Source organism: Onychomys torridus, chromosome 17 (genome assembly GCF_903995425.1).
Source record: "Onychomys torridus chromosome 17, mOncTor1.1, whole genome shotgun sequence".
NCBI classification, from domain to species: Eukaryota; Metazoa; Chordata; class Mammalia; order Rodentia; family Cricetidae; genus Onychomys; species Onychomys torridus.
In genome coordinates this window covers 57,428,745-57,450,849 of record NC_050459.1, presented here as the reverse complement: position 1 = coordinate 57,450,849, position 22,105 = coordinate 57,428,745, and the positions used below count along the sequence as shown (strand labels likewise).

The 22,105-nt window shown below is 36.8% G+C and overlaps 1 protein-coding gene across 6 annotated transcripts in view; it reads right to left on the bottom strand.

Annotated features, from left to right (window-relative positions):
* Marchf1 (membrane associated ring-CH-type finger 1) overlaps window positions 1-22,105 on the bottom strand; it is a 764,409-nt gene that overhangs the window by 708,133 nt on the left and 34,171 nt on the right. The window contains exon 2 of one of the 6 annotated variants that reach the window (XM_036166450.1): window positions 16,740-16,786. The exons of the other annotated variants lie outside the window; for them this stretch is intronic. The gene's annotated coding sequence lies outside the window, so the exon portion shown is untranslated. The remainder of the gene's footprint in view (window positions 1-16,739; window positions 16,787-22,105) is intronic. 6 annotated transcript variants of the gene reach the window in all.

The window sequence follows — 22,105 nt, the reverse complement described above, 5'->3', positions numbered from 1 at the left end:
CCAGTCTGCTCTGCTGTATGACAAAATCCAAATCAATGACTGCTTGAAAAGGCAGAAATATGTTTTCCTTGCAATTGAAAGATTCTAGGGAACTAGCTAGTAGCTAGCTCCTTATGATTTCCTCTCACAGTCATTATTGGAGGAACCTTTAGCATCATTCCCAGTAACAAGGTAAGAAGGTAATTCTTAAAAAAACAACCACATTTTTAACAAAGGACACCTTAAATGTCATAGACAAATGCCTTTATTTCATGGATAAGGACATAGGGATTTGGTCAATTGAGAACAAGTAAGGATAAAAACTACAATCAGCTGTATACACTTTCCTTCAAGAAGGAACTGTAGAAACTAGGCGACAACTAGCTATCTCTTCTTGAAGAAAAAAGCCAGCTAATAAAATAGAAGAGCCTGTTCAAGGTGAGTGGGGTTTGGGTTGTACTGACTGAGCAAGTAAGAAAATTGGAGCAAGGGTGCCAGGTTTTACATAGATTATGATGGAGGGAGACACCAGTTTACATATTTGCCACAAAATCAATTAAGAACTTCATGGCCTGCATAATAAAGAATCTTCAGGATCATAGCAGTCAACAACACATCCAGACCCAGACCTACACAATTCCAGATTATTTTCACCTACATAATAGATTCAAGAATTCATGATCCCATGTTATAGGAGACAAAATTCACACTGTGTTCTGGGTCTCAGAAGGTAGTGTTGTGTAATGACTAGAAATGCAGATTTGGAAGCCTAAATTTATGCCTGCTTTGTTCTTTCATCCAGGATGTTAATTGGAGGAGTTACTTAGTATCTCCATCCCAGGTCATCATCTGCAGCAATGAAGATAATAGTGAACACACGATCACAGAGCTGGGGCCAAAGTTTAGTGAGTTAAAGTTAAGGCATTCAAGTCAACAAGGGGGGAAATTAGTTTGGCATCTATCAACTGCAGATTTGGGTTGGAAAAGGGTGTGCTATAACTGTAATCATGCAGGTGATGCCTCCAAGTACAAAACAATGGGGAAGTGCTTTTGCTATCCCCAGTCTGGAATTGATTCTCCCTTCTGATGAGTGAGGTATTGGAAAATCCTTATGACACCAGAATTCAAGGACAGTTAAGAAACAAGGACACATGTTGGGGAGAAGGACACAAGGATAGATGTGAAAAAACAATAGAATTTTATAAAGAGAGAAAAAATGTGTCACAAAAGAGGTGTCAGATATTGTTAAAAAGTGGTAAAAACAGAAGAAATTACCTGTTTGGGGGAAGTGGAAAAACAAGGCTAGGAATCTATAGAAATGCATCTGAATGGTGACTATCTAAAGCACTTCATGAGTACTTTCATTGACTGCATTCAGAGACGCTATTATTGAGTTCCTGGAAGCCACTTGAGATGCATGTCATGTGGTACAATGTTGGAAGACTCCATAGACCTTGGTTTCAAAGAGACTGGCCCTATATTTTGGTTTTGCATAAAAGCTTCTTTATGAGAAATTGAAATTCAAAGATTGGCCTTCATTGATATCATTTGTATTTATATGTGAAAATATATGTTCTTCTCTATAAATTCATAGGTAATTGTTCAGTTAATCATGAGACTTATTAATGCTCAATTAATATTATCTGTTTATCTTTACAAAATACAGAGTTGAAGGCTTGAAAGAGGGCTTCAGTGATTAAGCAAGTACACTGTACTTGCTGCTCTTACACGGGACCCACACTCAGTTCCCAGCTCCCAATGGAGGTTCACAACCATCTCTAACCTCAGTTCCAGGGAATCTGTAACCCCTTTCAGACCTCTATGTGTACTAGACACATGTAGGCAAACATACATAAGAAGAAAATATTTTAAAATGAATAAATCAACCAATCTAAGACATACCTATGCAGAGGATTCTGAATACTGACAGATTCCAATCTCATAATTTTGAGAGCTAGAATGCTGAAAATCCAAAGCCAAAATTATCTTTAACAGTTATTATTTCCTTTAATACCTAATTATTGCCCACCTCTGAATCAAGAATCCCTTTTTTGTCTATTAGGTAAAAGCTGTGGAAAATATTCTTAGGAGATTACTTAGCTCAAAAGCTAAGAATGTCACCAGAGGATCTGAAATCTACAGCTATGATCCCTACTTTTTGATAACCTATGTACCTGATGTTGCCACCAATATGTTTGGTAAACGCCTTAACTTATGAATTTCATTTTATGACTACAAAAAGTTCATATAACTACTTCTATAGTGGAATGTGTTATTCATGGAAACTTGTGTCCTTGTTTATGAGTCATGGTCATTCATGTGTGGCTCAGAATAAACTCTTATTTCCTTCAAGGTGGCAAATGTGTTTTGCATTATCAATTTTAATAGTGAAATTTTAATAAATCCATGTGTGGTTAAAAATAGATATTTAAAAATATAATTGGTAAGTATAAAGAAATATAAAGCATTTAGTATAAAGAAATAACATGACAAAATGTCATTCCTAAAGACTCGCCTCAGGGTTTATTCCTTTATTGTTTGTTTTATTTTTGGATGCTGCAACTTAAGTACAGAGTCTCTAGCATATTACACAACTGTTCTGCCACTGAGTTACATTCCTTGCCCTATGTCTTACAGAATTACATTTTCCTTTTAGTTCAGATTATTTATTTAGCTAATTCAGATTGATTGTGTTCAGCTAACAATGAAATCCCTCACTACAAAAAAGAAGACAAAGATATGAATGAGGTAATAAGTTTTATGAATATGCTTGATGACCTGCCTGGGTCACATTCATATCCTAGAATGAAAACAGCAAATAAATATGCAAAGTTTATGTAAATTTATAAAATAGCCATTGAGAATGAAAAGGTCAAATGACAGATAAGCAATGTACCAACCTCTTAAGTCCAATTACTTTCTGTTACATTTCTCTAGTCATTTTCAGACTACAGTGTGTGCAACTTCTTATCCAAGGAACAAAATAAACACAACTTGTTCTTTATGCAATGAAGGACAATCTCTATCAGAGATTCCACGCATTTCTGTGTCTAATTGTGAATCACAAAAACCAGTTTACCATTCAACAAATATTGGTTGGCATCTACTATGTGCCAGGTACTATTTTAGATGGAGGCAAAACAATGAAGAGCCAAACAATGTTACTACCTTCATCAAGCTAAGGGCTTGACTTAGTTTCTCTGGGAATTACAAATGTTTCCTAATGAATTTACTCATTGCAGGAACTGATTTTAGCATTGTCAGCCATATGACGTGTCTCAAGCAAGACTATATATGAAACTTCCTCCCAAGAGGATAGGCACTGCAGCACAAGCAGTCAGAGGACTAAAGAACAAATGCTTCTTGAATGAGGAGAAGCTAAAGGAGATAAAGTCATAGAAGTCACACAGCACTCAAAGGAAAGGGACACGGCTGCCCACAAATGCAGAGAGCCACCTAACAAATGCAGGTTTCCTAGTACCTATACCTTCCAACAAACCCATAGTCCTTTGGCCATCTCAGAAAATAGAAACTTCTTAGTCAGAAGCAAACAGAGACTGAAGGGTGAAAATCTGTAGAACCTCAAGACGCCCTAGGAATACAGATCCATAGAAAAAAGGCATTGAGGACTGGTAAAACCTTAATAATCAAAGTTTCTCAAAGGCAAATATAGAGGCAGGTGTGGAGATGGTGTATGTCTCTATGTGAACATAAATACACACATATTCAATTCTTCATGATATTGGGGAGAAAGTTCTGGAAAGAAAGCTCCCAAATATAGTCTATTTCCTTTCTATTCTTCTCTACTACCTTTTCTGAGCCAAATTTTAGAATGTGTGAAATGTTGGCTGGAGTTCTCAGGAAAAGATTTTTCTCAATAACAGATTGGGAATTTGTGCTGGAGTTGAGATCTGGAAGTCTCCCAATGGGCCCATGTCTTAAAGGTGAGGTTTCAAGTTTAAAATTTGGAGATACTAGAACCTTGAGGAGGTGGAGCCTAGTGAGTGATCATTGAGGTAAGCCACTTTCAGTTAATTCTGGGGTTCCAATTTCCTCCTTTTCTCTTTGACATCCAAGCCATTTGGTGAGTGTCTTTGTTCTGACACAGGCTCTCAATGGTCATATGCTGCTCTCTATATTCCCAAAGTCAGTGGAGCCAATTAATCACAGACTGTAACCTATAAACAAGTGTCCAACATGCAACTCCAGCCATGGGCCACAAGCAGCACAAGAAGGGTAAGAATGTGACCAGCACATTTGAACACATACCACAGAACATTGTCAAACCTTTAGATACCCCTGTGAGTAAACCAAAATAATCCTTTTCCTTTTACATGTGATAATCTCCCATATTTATCACAATCACAGAAAGCTAACATACCAAACTAGTCTATGAACGGTAGTGGGTAGGAGTCTACAAATTCCATGGTTCTATTATAGGCAAAATTGTTGTCATATAGACTATTCCAACAGAGACCATTTTTTAAACTCTAACAATATATCTAAATGAATTCAGTAACTTAGAATGAGATATAAGTCAAAATAAACAAACACTAATGGCCAAGAACCAGCAGAGAGGAGAACAGATGAGCTGTGTATGCGTGTGTGTGTGTGTGTGTGTGTGTGTGTGTGTGTGTGTTTGTGTGCGTGTTTGTGTGCACGCACATGTGTGCATAAATCCAGTACAAAAAGGATTTTCTGGACAAAATAAATAATAATACAAAATAATTCTTTAAATCAAGATTTATACAGCAAGTGATTTGTGGTTGAATTTAAAGAGATCTACTTTAAATGTTAATTTTTTTTTTAAAAATCACAAATATAAGAATGATTTTTATAAGAGAAAGATACAAGGAGGCGAAAGCATGAGACAGTGTGATAAAAAGCCCAAACTCCAAGGACAAAAATAAAATAAGACACATTTTCGTACACAAAAAAAACTGAATTGTATGCAAGGAAGATATTAACTCACAAATGATTTCTCGCCTACAAGGATGAAGGTGGAAAAATATCTAGAGACTGTAAAATTGCAAAAATTCTAGCCAGATAGCCTGATAAGCTGCCAGTCTTCTCCAGGTGGTAAAGAAGACCTTTGAGGATACAGAGAAACTGAGAAGAATATTTACCATGTGCCTCCAAGTGAATTAGAACTGAGCAACCTAAAGACCAGGAAGATAGAGTAAATAGCAATCAACAACTTGTGCAGTACTTACTAGTGCACAAGTCCAAGTGGAAGCCAGCAGACGTCATGAGAACATTTATAGAAGGTAGCACACGATGCTTCCATGATGAAATCCAGGCTTTAAGTATAGTACTTCTTCATGCCACCTTCACGACAAATGACTATTAACACACTAACCTCCAAACTAAAACTAGTGGGTGGACGGAGTATGTAGTAAACTGTCTCAGTTTGAGAGCAGGAAGAGAAGCAAAAAGTACTATAGAGCCATTCTCAATGTATGGAGTAGTGTGTGTTAGCGTGTGTGCGTGTGTGCATGTGCATGTGTGTGTGTGTGTGTGTGTGTGTGTGTGTGTGACACAGAGAGAGAGAGAGCATATGTATGTGCGTGTGCATGTGTGTGTGTGTGACACAGAGAGAGAGCATGTGTGTGTGTGTGTGTGTGTGACACACAGAGAGAGAGAGAGAGAGAGCATATGTGTGTGTGTGTGACAGAGAGAGAGAGCATGTGTGTGTGTGTGTGTGTGTGTGACACACAGAGAGAGAGAGAGAGCATATGTGCGTGTGTGCGTGTGTGCGTGTGTGTGTGACACAGAGAGAGAGAGAGAGAGCGCATGTGTGTGGTTAAACACAGATATGACTGTGAATCCTCCAGAGGAAGATGCTGGATGCTCTGCTGTATCACACCTTATTCCCTTAAGACAAGGTCTCTTAATGAGCATGGAACTAGGCTGGCAGCCAGCAAGCCCTGTCTCTCTTCCTAATTTTGGTCCCAACAGTGCTGGAGCTATAAGTGCAAGTGTGGCCACACCTAGCCTTTCACATAGGTGCTGAGGATATGACTCAGTTGGTGTCTGTGGAGCAAGCTACTTGACATCTTTTATGCCAAATTCTCTGATCATATTCCAATAAATTTAGATAACATTAAATAATCTTACTGCAAATTAAAATACTAGCCTATGTAACTCCTTATGAAAGACAAAACAATCTTTAAGAAACTATTTCCATGACATACCTTATTTAACAAATTCCTTTATTTGGAATAGCTTAATATTTTAATATAATCTATATCTATATATATATTTCTATATCCTTTACAACATATTTAAGATATTTATAATGCCTAATATTATATAAATGTGTCCTTTAGAGGATAATAAGAAAGCCGGGCAGTGGTGGCACACGCCTTTAATCCCAGCACTTGGGAGGCAGAGCCAGGCGGATCTCTGTGAGTTCGAGGCCAGCCTGGGCTACCAAGTGAGTTCCAGGAAAGGCGCAAAGCTACACAGGGAAACCCTGTCTCAAAACACCAAAAACAAACAAACAAAAAAAAAAAAAGAGGATAATAAGAAGTGTCAGCCAGGCAATGTTAGCATATGCCTTTAGTCCCAGCACGCAGAAGACAGAGGCAGGTGTATATCTGAGTTTAAGGCCAGCCTGCTCTACATAGTGAGTTCTAGGAAAAGACAGCCAGGGCTACACAGAGAAACCCTGTCTTGAAAAAAGAAAAAAAGAAAGAGTAAGAATCAAAGCAGAAAATTCTTAAAGCTAGAGAGAATAAACCAGTTTAAGGGCTGACACTTCTGAAGATTTCAGCAAAGCAAATAAATCCCTTAATTAGAAAGAAGGGGAGTGAAAGTGTACATAGTTAATACTGAGAGATGACCACTTAAAAAGAAAAGTTTGTCATCGAGACTATGGCAATATATCTGAAAAGAGAAAGATGGGAAACAGTCCGCAAGGAAATAGTAAATTTCAAGAAGAAAAAAGTTTTGGAAGTTAACAATAAGAAAATAAGGAACATATTAATTATTGATGTATATTTTGGAAAATGATCAAAACCAAAGAAGAACCTAGACCAAACAGACTCTGAGAAAATTTATTCTGTACCTTAGCTTAAAATAATATTTTCACTGTAATGTAATATATTCAAGAACATAAAAGCATATTGAAAATTAATCTAATTTTAAGAAGAGAGGAAGCAGAACTTTCATCCCAAAGCCTAACAAATTTCAAACAAGAAAAGATCAATTTTAATTATTTGATGCAAATTAATAAAAACACTAATAAATAGAATTTATTCCTGTGTTATGTTGAGACCAAGATTGGAAAAGCACAGGGACAAATAGCCAAATGAATGGAAACATGAATTATGAACCAAAAGCTGTGGAGCCCCCAGCTGGATCAGGCCCTCTGGATAAGTGAGACAATTGAATAGCTTGGACTGTTTGGGAGGCATCCAGACAGTGGGACCAGGACCTGTCCTTAGTGCCTGAGCTGGCTGTTTATGGAACCTTGGGCTTACACAGGGACACTTTGCTCATCCTGGAAGGAGGGTACTAGACCTGTCTGTACTGAATCCACCAGGTTGAGTTGAATCCCCAGGGGTTTCTTGGTCCTGGAGGACATGGGAATGGAGGGGAAGGGCTGGGGGGAAGGTGGAGGTGGGGGCGGGAGGGGGGAGGACAGGGGAACCCATGGCTGATGTGTAAATTAAAACACAAATATAATAAATAAAGGAGAAAAAACAATTAAAATAAACATTTAGTAGAATAAAAAAAAAGTTTAATAACCAATGGCACAAGAAACATTCTTTCAAGCATTTATAAATTATTGAAAAAGCATACATATGAGTGATCTTATTTCTGAAAATTTGATAACAATTATTTTCACCAATAAACAGAGGGAGAAAATCATATAATCATAAGATTATTATGAGACAGACATATGACACATTTTATTTCCTTTGAAAATAGAATATTCTCACAGAGAAAATAGAATATTGTTGACCCATAATGATCATTTAAAAACCAGTAGCTAATGTCAAACCACTTACTGAAACACCAAAGCAATTATAATTATAATTTGGAACCTCATGGTTCATACCTTTGCCAACCCTGAAATGAAATATCTAGTAAAATATACTTATAGAAAAAAATAAAGTTACTTGTGTAAATAACAGAAATACATGAAACTTTATAGGACATAAGATTGCAATGAAAACATCATGTGATGAAATGATAATATCACTGTGAAAACTCCAAAATTATCAAGTTTAGATGAAATACAGTAATTTGATAAGTTCAACATACAGGAATTTAAAGAAGTCAATGTTTATTCTCTATTTTAAGTTCAAAGTAATTTGGAAAGGAAGTGAGAAAGTATTTGCCAGAACAACACAAATATAATCTTTAAAAACAGGCTTAAGGACAGAGTTAAAATGTATCAATATGAAGAAAACATCACAATGAACTAAAAAGGACTCAAAAAAGCTGAAGCAAAAAAGAGATGTGGTACCTTCTTACCTGATGCCTATAATCAAAATATACATTTTCCCCAATAAGATCCATACATTTCATTAATCTCAAATAAAATATTAATAAATTTTAATTGGAAAGTGAAATTAAATTTCTATGGAAAATCAAATTCCCTTGACTATATGAGGATATTAGCAGAAAAGAAAAGAGATTATTGGTGGAGGGAGATATTTGCTTTATATAATTAAGCTTTAGCAGTGAAAAGATACATCCACAGTACATATACCTGTGCACATTTATGCATACACTTCCATGTATCTGTATTGAAGTGTACACATACATATATTTATGCACCAACATTTGTAAAGCTATCGTTCAATGGGGTTTTTCAAGGGTAGGTTTTGTATAAAGTATATAACATACCAGTTACATGTTTTAAAAGTATTCACCAGACCTATATCTCATTCATATGCAAACCTTAACTTCATATTACTTTAAAAACATTTAAAAAGTTACAAAACAAATATAAGACTTGACCTAGAAAACGTGTTCACAAAAGACCTCATTACAAAGGTAGGACATGCACAAAGTTTGACAGAGATATATTCTATTATATTTTTAAGTCTTCAAATAATGTGTCAAAACATGGCATAAATTTTGATTGATAACTTTTAATAAGAGGAAAATGTAAAACAAATTTAAAGTGATTTTTTTCACTAATAATTAAAAAAAGGTAGGCAAGTGAGATGTCTCAGTGGTTAAGATGTTGGGGGAGGACCTAGTTAACTGTGGAGGGTGCCACCAGCGAAGGGGATCCTGGATGGTTTAAGAAAGCAGGCTGAGCCAGCTACAAAAGTCAACTCTCTAACCAGCACTCTGCCATGGTTTCTGCACCAGTTCCTTCCTCAAGGTTCCCTGAGTGTGACCTGAGAGTTGTAAGCTGGAATAAATTCTCCTCCTCAAGTTGTTTATGGCTATGATGTTTTATCACAGTTATAGAAAACCTAGCTCGACCTAGCTACAGCAATCACAAACTGAGTCATCTTAGCCAGATATCACTTTCAAGGGAAAATTAAATTTTAATGAAAGAAAAATGAGTAGACCAAATATATTGTTTTAGAAATAAATATTGCTAGATAAATTAAAATACTGATCAAAATAGAGGGAAATATGGTATAAATGCTTGATACATGAATGGAAACATGCAATCCCTGGGAAATGCTCAGGAGCTCATGAGTGGGCAGGTATAGAGAGATGGAAAAGAACAAAATGTCTGCGCAGCAAGTTTGCCTTTGGTGCTAGACCAGAACAAAGTATGACAAATTCAACATGCTAAGCATGTGGTTTTGTTTCCTCAGACTGGGTTAGAAATTACTACAAACTTTGTGAGGTAATAAAACTTTCAGTGAAAGCACAAAGTTGATTTATTCATAGATATTGAAAATCAAACATCCTAGAAACAAGTTAAAAAAGTGCTGGTGGCCTCATCTCAGATCATCTGGCTATTTGCTGTTATATTGAGTATTCTCTTTTAAACATTTTTATTTCCCTTTTTCTTAATATGTACGCATATGACTGCTCATCTGTGTGTGCACCTTGTACATGTGGTGCCTATGCAGGCCAGGTGAGGACACAATAGGCAGGTGGAAGCCACCAATATGGATGGTGGGAACCACACCTGGGTCTCTGCAAGAGGAGCAAGTGCTCTTAACTGCTGAGCTCTCCTAGGTTTTATATGAACTGCTGAGCTCCCCTAGGTTTTATATGAATCATATTCAACTTCAGGGGCATCATCAGTTAACAAGAGTTAGTACATCTTTCCTAGGCTAGTTAGGTGGAGCAAATGTGTGTGGGTTTATATGTGTGTGCATATTATATGTGTGTATGTGTGTTTATGTATACATATATGTGGGTATATGTATATTTACATATATATGTATGTATATGATATAGAAAATTCCAGCACACATAAATATTAGTAAATATTAACTATTGCTTTTATTTTGTGCTAGTCAGCTAACATACATTTGTTTACCAGATGCCAGATTAGCATTGGATTATTTGACACAGATATTACAGTAATGTGTATAACCTTGACTTCATCCTGGAAGACAACAGAGAAATGAGCATGTGTGGTAGTCTAAATGAGAATGTTTGAATACTTGTTCCCAGGGATAGAATTATTTGGGAAGGTTTAGGAGGTGTGACACTGTTGGAGGAGTTGTGTCACTTGGGGTAGGTTCTAAGGTGTCAAATGCACAAACCATTATCAGTACTGTAATGCCCCTGCCATGACAATCATGACTCTGACACTCTGCAATCATGAATCCTAAACTAAATGCTTTCCTTTCTAAGTGGTCTTATAATAGTGTCATGGCAATAAATAACTAAGACAGAGAAGCAGTCGGTCACCCATGAACCCTAATCTAAATGATTTCCTTTATAAGTCGTCTTGTAATGGTGTCATGACAATAAATAAGAACAGAGAAGCAGTCAACAAAACCCCCTTTAAGACAGAACTACAAAAGTCAGTTCAGGAAAAGTTCAGAGCAGACTCTAAGCCGTAACAGAATACAACATGATAATGTAAAAGGAATTGAAAGTACTCCTTTAAGAGTTGAAGCTAAGCTAGGAACCAATGAAGAAGAATGGGGTAAAAATCAGTTAAAATCAATGGAGCAGGCTTCAGAACACTGTCTGAGTTTCTGACAATGTGAACATAACCCTGAAAGCTTTGACATTCAGGAATAACCAGCCAAGTTGCTCCTATCTGTCTAATCCAGGATGTTCTGGAGATCGTGGCTCCTGGGGTAGAAAGTCCACTCAAATGCCTTCACAGTCATTCAGGCTGAGAATTAACAAAAGCAAGGCAGCAAGGAGAAAATCCTTTTAATACTTGCTGTCTAAGTCAATGTCCAAATCTTTGGAACCCGAACAATCTACAATAACTTTCCAATGCCTTGGGTCTCCAGCTTCAGTACCTGAAAAGCACATGGGAAGGCGATCTGAGTGCACAAGGCATGACCAGTGTGAGCTGTCTGTGCATAATCCAAGAACACTTGCTTACTCCTTCACAGTTAGGCATTAGATCTAAGGCATGGCAGAGGCATGGCTGTGGTCATCAGTTCTTTTAGAGATTCTAAATATGCCTGGGGAGGAAGTTGTAAGTTTAAAAGTAGATAGATATTTTAATAAATGATGCAAATTCTCATGGCTAAAAAAAAGAGAGAGAAAAATTAGCCTAATAAATTAGGTGTGTACTAGAAGATACTAAAATTTTAACACTGCAAATGGTTAGTTTTCCTTTGAAAATGACAAAGAATAACCTTTAAAATGTTATTTGAATGTATTTATGCAGTTCTTCAATCTAGCTTCAAACACAAGTGAGTAGCTTGCCACCTTAAAAAATAGATGAAAAATATATTCCCCACAAGAGGTACAAAAGCTTTATTTTGATGTCAATCTTTATTTTTAAGCATTCAAATACTAGAGATAGTCAAACAGTGAGAGGCAAAGACCAACTATGTTAGCTCCATCTAACTATAACACAAAGCTAGGATAACCAACTCATTAAAAAAAGAAAAGCTTACTCAGTCTCACAGTCTTGGAGGTTCCAAGCCATGGTTCACTGAGCTCATTGCTTCTGAGCTTATGAAAAAGCAATGCATCATGGTAGAGATCACAGGGCAGAGAAAAAAAAAATCACTTTAGGAGCGGAACATGAAAGAGAAATAAAAGAAGACACTCATTCCCCATAGTCCCTTTAGGGCTGTTCTCTAGGTGACAGGAAGACTTCCAGTAGTTTCTATCTCTCAAGGACTCTACTATAGAGCTCAGGATATTTATGACCTGAATCATAGAGCATGATGGGGATGGGATGAGCTACCTATTGATATCTTGTTTGTCTCAAACATACATCAAACTATACTGCAAAGTATATGATGGAGTCAGTGACTTAAAAAAAATCACATGGACTATTTTAAAACCAATTCAATCTGGAGGAACATATTCTAGTGTAAAACTCAACTGAAGGTATAACAAATTATAAAACATTACTCATTTAAGACATTTTTGGTTTTTTTTCCTACCTGTTATTCTTTCTCTTCCAGTGTCTCCTTACTTCTATTCTTTCTCTGTTGAGGTTGTCAAAAGAAAAATAGAAAATTACCCAGAAAATATCTGAGTAATCTTCTTTGTGGCCACCAGGACATCCAGGGTTTACATGTTACTCAGCTGTTGTCTCTCCTTCTGATATCCCTGTCTTACTTGCTAAAGATGTTTATATAACAAGCAAAAAAATGAACTGATTCCCTTTATAAAATCAAATACTTCACATTCACCATCTTGGCAAAGTTAGTATAGCTCTCTACTAAAATTAAGCTCAGGAAATGGCACTCTAACAAGAAGGTATTAGGATGGGAGTATAGACAAAAACTACAGGGTATGGTTGACAATAGCATGCAGGGCAAGTCTGGGTATCTAGTGTGCCTTCTAAAAGTAATATTCCTATAACAAGTGGGCTTGTGGGGTCATGATCAAGAAAAGCAAGGCATCTTTACTACATTTAAAAATGTACACTAGGCCTGATCTTGAGCATAAGAAGGGAAAGATGTGATTTCAGCTCCTAGAACTTGGCATGATGAGGTCATACATTACATACACTCTGGTTAACTGGGTCTTTTTTGATACAGTCTGCATGAATGTCAGCCGTGTACCACTGCAGCCATGGTTGAGTGGTTCTACAAGTTGACTTAGAAAAGGAACATTTTCAATTTGTTATTTTATCAGTAGCTTTGTCTCACCATTGCTGGTTCTAACTTGATGTGTGATACTGAAGATACATATTTTAAATATATATATTGAAATGTCCATGAGTGATGTAAAATACCAGTGCTTTACATCAATATAATGTAAGAAAATCGGAGATGTAAGGAAAAAAAAGAAAGCTGGTCATTAGTTACCACCATAAATATAAAGAACATTTTATTGAATCTCCACATTGTTTTTAAATCATAGCCTATGCAACAAATTTAATTAATATTTAATGTAAGTATGTCAAATTCTATATTTAAAAATGAAAAGTTACACATATTTATATATACCTTGCATATCCCTCTTCCAATCATTAGTAAAGCCAATAGTAGCAGGATATATAGAACTTTCAAGATAAACCTCCATTTTCACCTAAAACAAGTTGCTGAAAGCAGAGGCATTCATTCAGCGAGCATTGGTGAGCTCCCACACTGTACAGAGAGACTCAGGATGGGAAATGCTGAAAGCCCATCTTCTAACCAGACCACCAAAGAGAAAGTGGTGCCTCCTTCACAGATGAGAAACTAAACATGCAAATCAGTTCTCTGAGAATTGCCAGGTTATGTGATGGGTCCCATGCAAGCTAGATCTGAGCAAGTAGCAGAAGGGGTGTTAACAGGGGTCACCTGGTACCTATATTTGTTTAGAGTAACAAATGAAAAAGGGAAGATGGAAACATTAGCCACATAGGATTTTGCTTTCAGGGTCATTTACAGAATATGCAATATTCGCTGTCAATTAATATATTATCCTTAATAGCTCCAGAGGGCCGATCACCCTTTCACATCAGTTTCTCTGCTGATTGTTTATAACATACATCTAAAATTATATGACAAGTTTTCTTTTAAATTCTTTCCTATTAAAGAAAATATTAATATTCAAAATATTACATCTCGGAGGCAATAATCATGAAAGAACATTCTCTTTTAAGGTAGGAGTTGCTTACAGTTGTATCGATGATGTGCTTACTTTAATGATAAAAGTTGTGAATACTGTAATTGTGAGGTTTGCTTTCTTCTTATTCTTGGCATGACATGGCAGGCAGTCTTGCAAAAATTACAGCAAATCTACTGGGCTGTAAGCCTTCATCTATTGCTCTATGGAGGATTAAAGGCCAAGGATATATCTCATTACATGAAGGAGTAACAACAGATAAGGCCAGTCAAAAATCTTTCTCTCCTACAAGTTGGCAATGTATCTATTAACTGTATTTTTTTAATGATCAGCAAGAATTCTGTCCATCCATCTCAATAGCACAGTGAGGTTAAAACCATATCTCAACTCCCAACAACATTAAGAAGAAAGAAAGCAAAGAAAAAAGAAAAAGAGAGGAAGAAGGAAAAGAAAAGGGAGAAGTAATTTGTAAATGAGTGAATTTAAAATCTTGTTTAAATTACATTTCATGTGTGTACATGCATGCACACTTGCCACAGAATACATGCAGAGGTCAGAGAACAACCTACATGAGAGTCAGTTCTCTTCCTTTTGCTGTGTAGACACTGAACTCAGGTTGGCAGCCATGGCAGCAGGTGTCTTTTCTTTGAGCCATTGCTACTGTGGTCCTTGGCTCTGAGCACAGTAGTGGGTAGCTATTGAACAGCCATCACTAAGATGGAAAAGTAGGATCTAATAAAAATTTCATTTGTTTTGACAACTAACCATGAATGAGTACAGCCTTGTGGGAGTCTGTGCATCCAGTAAAGGTGTCTCTGACTGTCTGAAGATCAGCAGCAGCAAATGTGAGAACAGAGTATGTTAACAAGAATGGTCAGACAGGTTTTATTTTACTGTTATCATCCTTCTACCAAGACACATAGTTTAGTGTCAGGAAGGGTTCCTTAGACCCACTGCCTCCCAGGAGGCAGAGTGAAGGCAGTCAGGGAGTTCTTGCTCTCACAGCCATGCAGGACATTGCCCAGTGACAACTCACTCTTATCACCCATAATTCTGATCTAGATGACAGGTAAGTGTAAATGGTTAGGAAAGACTGAGAACAAAACACACAGAACCGAAGACCCACTAACTCCTCTTCTGAGTCCATTAGGAAGTTGAAGTATAATCACCGAGGATCAATTTAATGCAGATTCTGACCCCCACTTAACCCACAAACAACTTCAGTGCCCCATACATTTCATCACTTCATCTCTTTCTCTTCCTTCACTGTCCCCAGATGGCAAGCAAGAAACTTTACAGAAAGCTTACAAGTACTGCAGTCAGCCCACTTGACTCTTCTTTTTTTCCCCTCTCTCTTTTTTTTTTTATTATATTTGTGTTTTAATTTTACATATCAGCCATGGGTTCCCCTGTCCTCCCCCATCCCACCCCCACTCCCGCCTTCCCCCCATCCCCTCCCCTCCATTCCCATCTCCTCCAGGGCCAAGAAACCCCTGGGGATTCATTTAAACTTGGTGGATTCAGTACAGGCAGGTCCAGTCCCCTCCTTCCAGGCTGAGCATGTGTCCCTGTGTAAGCCATAGGTTCCAAACAGCCAGCTCATGCACTAAGGACAGGTCCAGGTCCCACAGCCTGGATGCCTCCCAAACAGTCCAAGAGTCTCTTGACTCTTCTTGAGGAGGAAGCCCACAGACTTGAGCATTTGAGGTGTTTTTGCTGTATGGAAAACAAATTTGAGACTCTTGTCTCCTGTAAAGGACTTTTACAATCAAGAGGATGTCAATAACTCAAAGAAATCCCTTTCCCAGGAAGAACAAAGGAGTGAAGCTGCTCCATCCACAGAAAAGGTTTTAGTGCCTCAGAGTCCCTAGCTAGACTTCCAAGGCATTTCCCCCAAAGCCTGTCAGTGAATACTGTGGAAGATGACACCTTCAATGCAAAAGTAGCAATGCAATGTTAAAAGGAATGAAAAAAATAACAGCAAAATATTGGCTCTCAAAGGAACACAATAAGTTCCCATTAATCAGCTTCAAGTAAATGAAGACTTGTGAACTGCCTGACAAAGCATTCAAAATAATTGCTTTAAAGGTTTAAAGAACCTTAGCAAGCTGCAAGAAGGCACAAATAGAACTATCAACAAAATTAGGAAAATAATAAACTACATGAGTGGTAACAATAAAAAGCTTTAAATTATAAAAGATGAAGAATAATATAATGAGTGAAGCAAAATATATCCAAGAATGTCAACAACAGAATTAAATAATTAAAAGAAAGGATCTATGAAGTCAATGACAAGTATTTAAAAGTGGTTAATAAAAGAGAAAAGAAAATATTGAAAAATATGATAGAAACCCTACAGGATTTATTTGACAATATCAAAAATGGAACAACAACATATTATGTAATGTAAGAAGATTGACAATCTGGGTAATTTATTTAAATAAATGGTCGTTCAAATTCCTGGGAGAACTGCAAACATCTCAATATATAAAGCACAAAAACTCCCAAATAGATTCAACTTAAAGAATAATTTATAGAGGCATTATAATGAATTTTTAAAAAATCAAAGACAAAGAAAATTTTGGCAGCAGCAAAAAAAAAAAAAAAAAGACACTCACCATGTACAGGGGATTCTCAGATTTTCAAGAGGCCATCAATATATTTTCTGGCAGAAAAAGACAGAAGAACGTGATACATTCAAACCAGTGAAGGGGGAAAACTGCTAACCAAAAGTGCTTTTCCTGGTACGATTTTCCTTCAGACCTAGATAAGCCTGAAACATGGAAGAAAGGCAAGCCCTTGAGTTTTCCCTAGCCTTAGATTCAATAAATATTTGTGGATCAGTTTCATATAGAAAACACAGGTGGAGAAGTCTGTGAGTTAAGGCCAGCTTAAACACATACATACAGAGAGGTGGGGGGATGGTGCTGTGCTGGAGCAAGTTCAGACTCTAAAAATATTCCAAGGAATTCCTCATACCCCAGTCATCTCTGTGAAGATAGATGAGCTTAGACATAACAAGTATATGACCTGAGCTCTAGACTTCCCCCATGAAACCATAATTCATATCTCTTGGAAGAGAAGATATTAGACATAAGTGAATCTTTTTAGGGCAAAGTTCAAAAAGTAGCAGCTGAGAGAAGTATGGAAGCAACCTTCAGCTTTATCATCTAGACAACAATAACAAGAGTTGCTTGTTTTTTATGCATGTCATCTCTCCGGAGGAAGGTGACATTCTTCCAGTGGCTACTTGATGTCCTGGTTTCTCAGTAACATCCACTGGGAAACTGGAGGGGTAGACTAATATTAGCATCAGCATCTCTGGTGCCTCCTCCCAGGTTTAACCACAGTGACAACTCCAACTCTGTTAATCCTTCCCACACATCAAGTACCAAACTTTTACAACTTCTATCCAAGGCACTGCATCTCACACCTGGTTATACAAGCAAGGGAACTAAGCAATGTAAACCCCTGGAGATGACGGAAAACAGTATTGGAATGCTAAGAATATGGTGTGTGCCACTCAAGCTCCTTTTAACGGTGGCTATGAACAGGAACACAGTACTTCCAAAGAACTCCCTTGAGAAGTGTAGAAAGGGATTGAGAATTCCTGTTCTCGTTTTGTCACAGAAGGGTGTAGCACAGAATTCTACAGAGAAGGCTGGTATTTAACAAACAAAATGAAACTGAGCAGCAAACTAGACCCTAAGTTTATCATAGTCTTTCCTTCATCTCAACACAATAATGAACATAGTTTTACTCATTCTTTTGGAGTTTTATACTCCCAAGTGCCATAGAATCTAGGTTCCATCCAAAGAATTATTCCTTAACACTTTAGCTCTTGTATTTGATGAAGGCCTTTATTACTGTGTAACCTTATAATGCAGACAATAAATAGCTGAGTATAAAATGGGCCCACTTCTGTCAAGTACCCTTCTCTAGGAATAGTGAAGTTTTAATCTAAGTGTAAGAGCACTGACCACACATCCTCCAACCAGCTTAGGGACAATGACTGAGGGATGAACACTTACACTCAGCTTCAGTGTAAAAACAGAAACCACGTTATCAAACCCCTCAACCTTTCCAGCTCTCTCTAAAAAGCCTGTGATCTCCCTTTCCAATACCATTGTTCTGGCCTCCTGTGGTACACCAAAAACATGAAGAAACAGAAATATGTTTTCTAAATAGCAACCTAATACTTCAGGAGCTAGCCTGTGTGAAATGGAGACATATGATTTACTCAACAGTGAATTCAAACAGTACTCATAAAGATGCTTACAGAGATCAAGATAGCAAGGCAAGAACAAAGAATGTCAAGAAAGATAAAAACTGAGTTATTACCAAATATAAACCACAGAGCCTCAGAATATTGTATCTATGAAAGGGCAAAATTTTATGGAAAAAGTGAAAATAGCGTAAGAGACAGAAGGGATGCCATCCGCCATAGCGATATAAACCTCATTGACACACACAAAGGAGAAAAGAGACAAAGAGAACAAACAGTATACTCAAAAGAAATAATACCAGCAAACACAATTGAGGAGAATGAAATCTTCAACAAGACCGGGAAGTATACAACTGATAAGTTAAATCTTAAGAGATTAGAAATGAGACATGTCACAATCAAATTGTCGGACACTGAAGAAAAGGAGTTTTGAAAGCAGCATGAGAAAAGTGGATCACCACTGACAAAGGAACCTCAAAAGATTATCAGTGAGTTTTCAGCCAAAGCCTTGTTGTCCAGGAGTTGCTAAATGGTGCATTCAACCCTTCAAAAAATTAAAAACTGCCACACAAGCACACTATAACCAATGAATCTAAATTGAAGATGGAATAAGGACATCTCTAGACAGAGTCTCAGAGTTTCTCAACACTAGCCCAACTTACAAGAAATGCTAAAGTGAGTCCCTCCAAGCTGAAGGAAGATGATGCCAATCCATCAGGATAAATAGAAAGTTCATTGACAAAAGGAAATACATTGTCCAATTCAAAGCACTCTAATACTGTGCTAATGGAAAATAGATCAAAGATTTCTCTACCAAAAAAATGTGGAAAGTTAAAGCTACTAAAAACAACTAAAATTGTAGTAATTTGTTAGTGGATAGAAATAATAAAAGGATATAATTCATGTCCTTAAAATATAATAACACACAAGGGGACAGGAAATACAAATGTGGTATTTGTGTATTCAGTCACAGTGAAGTTATGGTCAAGTATGGGATGCTACTCAAGCTTCAGAGTAGCCTCCAAATAAATCTTGTATTAGATACACAAAAGATAACATACCAGTTCACAAAACACTTTCTGGAATCTTCCACAATATCTTTCTTCAATGTCTTAAATATTTTATCATAAAAGTCTTCCACTTGCTTGTTAGAGTTATCCCAATATATTTTATATTGTTTATATTGTGTGAGGCTATTGTGGAAAATATTGTTTCCCTGATTTCTTTCTCAGATCATTTGTGATTTGTGTATAGGATAGCTACTGGGTTTTGTCCGGTCACTTTGTATCTGGCTACTTTGCTGAAAGTATTTATCAGCTGCAGGAGTTTCTTAGCTGGAATTTTTAGGGTAATTTATGTATACTATCCTATCATTTGAATCTTCCTTTTGAATTTGTATCACCTTGATCTCCTTCAGTTGTCTTATTGTTCTAGCTAAGATCTTGAGTACTGTGTTGAATAGATATGCAGAGAATGGACAGCCTTGTTTTGGTCTTGATTTTAGTGGAATTGCTTTGAGTTTCTCTCCATTTGAGTTGATACTGGCTATTGGCTTGCTCTAAACTGCCTTTATTATGTTGAGTACTGTCTTTTATATCCCTGATCTCTCCATGACTTTTATCATGACAAGATGTTAAATTTTGTCACAGGCCTTTTCTGCATCTCATGAGATGATACAGTTCTGTTTTTTGTTTCATTTGAGGAATCCTCGATTTTTTCTTCTATAACAACCAATTAACATTTCTGCCAGCAACAGAGTTTCCTTCTATCCACATGCTCACCAATACTTCATCTCTCATCCTTTCGATTTTCTTTTTATTTGTTATTTCTTGAAATTCCATGCGTACATAAACATGTATTATTTATATCTTCTTTTTGTTTTAATTTTTGTTTTATTTTATTTTTTGAAAATACTGGCCCTTTGCACATACAGTACAGCTTCCAGCTTAGTATTTTTATCAGATCCCTGAGTATATGAATGGGTGTGTCTATGTTTGTTTCTTGTACCTTTTCCTATAGCTCTTTTTTGTTTGTTTGTTTGTTTGTTCTATTCCTATTTGGGTTTTTATTTGTTTGTTTATTTGCTTATTATTCTTTAAATGTTTGTATGTTTTCTAACTAGAGACAGAAAGGGGGTGTATCTGGGTGGGAGCAGAGGGGAGGAGGGAAAAGGAGGAGTAGAAGATGGAGAAACCATCATCAGGATCTATCATATGAAAAAAAAATATTCTTGAGTAAAAGAAAAGAATAAAAACAGTACTGTCACATGGCCTACCTTTCCTAGTACTTAGCACACACAAAAAGGTAATAGGAACAGTCTCAATTCAACACTGTAATAATAGCCAAGGGACTTGAGACTCTGTGGCATCTATGGTTAACAATGATGGACTGAAATAAAATTTGCTGAGACTAGATGTTAAGATTGTCACTACATATTACATGGAATAAGAACACAGTAACCATGTGAGATGATGGATGTGTCAACCAGCTGAATCATGACAATCACTCAATGATGGTACACATCTAGGACATCTTTTTTTTTTTTATTTTAAATATGTGCTGTTTTTGTGGGTCTATTTTACCTCAGTAAAGATGGGGATTTTTTTTTTTTAACATCTGGTATTTTAAGGTCTAGTCCCACAAATGCATGGCATGTGTAGGGAATGTTTGGCTGCTCATCACCTTTGAAAATTGAAGGTCTATCTTCCCTGCCTAATTCGGTTATCCCTACACTTCTTTTCATCACTGACACTCTCCCTCATCAGTTGGGTGTGAGAGCAAAACAAGGTGCAGGTAAGTAGGTGATTGAGGGTCTAGAAAGACAACCAGACTAAATGGGCTGGGGACAGACATGAATTTGAAACCTGTGATCCAGCTTGACTCCTGCTGCTGCTACCCAACTGTTTCCTCTTCTTACCCATTAATACACTTACCAAAATAAACTAAAAATAGCAAGGTGTTCCCCCCATTCTGAACAGACCTGCCCAGGCACTATAAATTAAGACAACTGAAAATTAAATTAGTCTTTTGCTTTCTGTACTTAAAATTTCGCCTTTTAGTAACTAAAATAAATTCATCCTTGCACTCATTAATTAAGTTTCCCCTTTAGCAAAGAAGAACTAATTGGTTTCCATATGCCAAGCACTGGGATGTTTGCTAAGCCTATAACCAATGGCTACAACTTCAACTTCTTGTAGAGGTGTCATGTAGATATAGCTTCCTTCCTACTTAGCTGTGAATTATTTCAAATATTAACACTCATCTTCAGAATCCTAATTTCATGTGGTTTGTTATTTTCTTGTCTTCTGCTATTTTTTCCATACTAGTTCTCTCATTTTTGCCAACACCAGAGATCCAGAATCTGATAAAGCATTACAGATGCTAGAAGCTCTCTGGCAAGATTAACATGAAACGTATGAAAACTTTTGTTCATGGTTCTCACTACATAAAATATTCACCTGATTCATTTACTATGATTGAATAGGTGAATGAAATTAGATACTTAGATAAAATGTATGTTTAGCAGCATGAATTGTATCAGGCAATGCCTCAGGCCTGCTGAAGCCATCATGGCTAAAAGCTGAGATAGCAAGTATTTGGTCCATGGCCTGATCCTCCCTTGAGTATATGAGCTGAGACTTTGTTCTCATTAGCTCTCAGTAAATGAGCTTAGGGAATCTAAACAGATAATGCCCCAGATGTATCAGGATTCAGAAAATTAGTCATTTGGGAGTTGAGTTCAAGTAATAAAAAACAAAG